The following is a 3,189-nucleotide window of genomic DNA, read 5'->3' as shown; positions in this document are numbered from 1 at the left end:
CGCACAATCCAAGGGCTAGACGCGAGCTCGCCCTTGAAAGGCCACTTTCCAAGGCATCCCCCGATGACACATTGGAACGACAACCGCTGTCGAACCATTTCCCAATGTTGTGCAGATCGAGTTGGCACAGAGCCGCTAGACGAGGGCTCCCGTTTTAGATTGAGTTTTAAAATCACCAAGAAGACGCGGTGAGGGCTGGCAACCGCTGCCAAACCTTTTTCCGAAATTGCGCCAGCTGAGTGACAAGAAAACATGATGTAAAGGAGAGTCCAGGAATAGCACCACCCTCGAAGGTGGGCTTCATGCCCTTCTAATTGATTCAACGTCGGCGTCCACCGTTTCAAAATCCGACATATCCATCCGCCCTGACAGCGGCGTTGAATCAATGAGCTGGGCACGGGAGAGGCTCGCGGCAACCACCTCTCCCATTGTAGCCGCGATAGGCTCGCAAAAAATTTTGCTAGAGCGCCAAGTACCCACCTCATTGCTATAGACAAGGGCTCGCCATTAGATCAACTTCGAAATCGCATAACGGACGCGGTGTAGAATGGCAACCGCTGCCAAGTCTCTTCCGTAATTGCGTCGGTCGAGTGATCGAAGAAGGTGATCTAAGAGAGGGTCCAAGCGTGTAGGCATTCGTTGGGGGATTCGCGCCGATGGCAAAAATTTGTGCAATACCCGAGCAACACCGGACGGAGGTGCAAGACGAGGGCTCCCGTTTTAGATCGAGTTTTAAAATCACCAAGTAGACGCGGTGAGGGGCTGGCAACCGCTGCCAAACCTTTTTCCGAAATTGCGCCAGCTGAGTGACAAGAATACATGATCTAAAGGAGAGTCCAGGAATAGCACCCTCGAGGGTGGGCTTCATGCCCCTCTAATTGATTCAGCGTCGCCGTCCACCGTTTCAAAATCCGACATTTCCATCCGCCCTGACAGCGGCGTTGAATCAATGAGGAGGGCACAGGAGAGGCTCGCGGCAACCACCTCTCCCATCGTAGCCGCGATAGGCACGCAAAAAATTTTGCTCGAGCGCCAAGCACCCACCTCATGCCTAGAGACAAGGGCTCGCCATTAGATCAAAACTTCGAAATCGCTGAACAGACGCGCTGTAGAATGGCAACCGCTGCCAAGTCTCTTCCGTAGTTGCGTCGATCGAGTGATCGAAGAAGGTGATCTAAGAGAGGGTCCAAGCGTAGGCATTCGTTGGGGGATTCGCGCCAATGGCATAAATTTATGCATTACCCGAGCAACACCGGACGGAGGTGCTAGACGAGGGCTCCCGTTTTAGATCGAGTTTTAAAATCACCAAGTAGACGCGGTGAGGGCTGGCAACCGCTGCCAAACCTTTTTCCGAAATTGCGCCAGCTGAGTGACAAGAAAACATGATCTAAAGGAGAGTCCAGGAATAGCACCCTCGAGGGTGGGCTTCATGCCCCTCTAATTGATTCAACGTCGCCGTCCACCGTTTCAAAATCCGACATATCCATCCGCCCTGACAGCGGCGTTGAATCAATGAGGGGGGCACGGGAGAGGCTCGCGGCAACCACCTCTCCCGTTGTAGCCGCGATAGGCATGCAAAAAATTTTGCTAGAGCGCCAAGCACCCACCTCATGCCTAGAGACAAGGGCTCGCCATTAGATCAACTTCGAAATCGCTGAACAGACGCGCTGTAGAATGGCAACCGCTGCCAAGTCTCTTCCGTAGTTGCGTCGGTCGAGTGATCGAAGAAGGTGATCTAAGAGAGGGTCCAAGCGTAGGCATTCGTTGGGGGATTCGCGCCGATGGCATAAATTTATGCAATACCCGAGCAACACCGGACGGAGGTGCTAGACGAGGGCTCCCGTTTTAGATCGAGTTTTAAAATCACCGAGTAGACGCGGTGAGGGCTGGCAACCGCTGCCAAACCTTTTTCCGAAATTGCGCCAGCTGAGTGACAAGAAAACATGATCTAAAGGAGAGTCCAGGAATAGCACCCTCGAGGGTGGGCTTCATGCCCCTCCAATTGATTCAACGTCGCCGTCCACCGTTTCAAAATCTGACATATCCATCCGCCCTGACAGCGGCGTTGAATCAATGAGGGGGGCACGGGAGAGGCTCGCGGCAACCACCTCTCCCGTTGTAGCCGCGATAGGCACGCAAAAAATTTTGCTAGAGCGCCAAGCACCCACCTCATGCCTAGAGACAAGGGCTCGCCATTAGATCAACTTCGAAATCGCTGAACAGACGCGCTGTAGAATGGCAACCGCTGCCAAGTCTCTTCCGTAGTTGCGTCGGTCGAGTGATCGAAGAAGGTGATCTAAGAGAGGGTCCAAGCGTAGGCATTCGTTGGGGGATTCGCGCCGATGGCATAAATTTATGCAATACCCGAGCAACACCGGACGGAGGTGCTAGACGAGGGCTCCCGTTTTAGATCGAGTTTTAAAATCACCGAGTAGACGCGGTGAGGGCTGGCGACCGCTGCCAAACCTTTTTCCGAAATTGCGCCAGCTGAGTGACAAGAAAACATGATCTAAAGGAGAGTCCGGGAATAGCACCCTCGAGGGTGGGCTTCATGCCCCTCTAATTGATTCAACGTCGCCGTCCACCGTTTCAAAATCCGACATATCCATCCGCCCTGACAGCGGCGTTGAATCAATGAGGGGGGCACGGGAGAGGCTCGCGGCAACCACCTCTCCCCTTGTAGCCGCGATAGGCACGCAAAAAAATTTTGCTAGAGCGCCAAGCACCCACCTCATGCCTAGAGACAAGGGCTCGCCATGAGATCAACTTCGAAATCGCTGAACAGACGCGCTGTAGAATGGCAACCGCTGCCAAGTCTCTTCCGTAGTTGCGTCGGTCGAGTGATCGAAGAAGGTGATCTAAGAGAGGGTCCAAGCGTAGGCTTTCGTTGGGGGATTCGCGCCGATGGCATAAATTTATGCATTACCCGAGCAACACCGGACGGAGGTGCTAGACGAGGGCTCCCGTTTTAGATCGAGTTTTAAAATCACCGAGTAGACGCGGTGAGGGATGGCAACCGCTGCCAAACACTTTTCCGAAATTGCGCCAGCTGAGTGAGAAGAAAACATGATCTAAAGGAGAGTCGAGGAATAGCACATCCGGGGTGGGCTCCATGCCCCTCTAATTGATTCAACGTCGGCGTCCACCGTTTCAAAATCCGACATATCCATCCGCCTTGACACCGGCGTT

The sequence above is a fragment of the Cupressus sempervirens genome, chromosome 1, assembly GCF_028749045.1.
Source record: "Cupressus sempervirens isolate cs-2001-9-10 chromosome 1, ASM2874904v1, whole genome shotgun sequence".
NCBI classification, from domain to species: Eukaryota; Viridiplantae; Streptophyta; class Pinopsida; order Cupressales; family Cupressaceae; genus Cupressus; species Cupressus sempervirens.
This window is presented reverse-complemented; position numbering follows the sequence as displayed.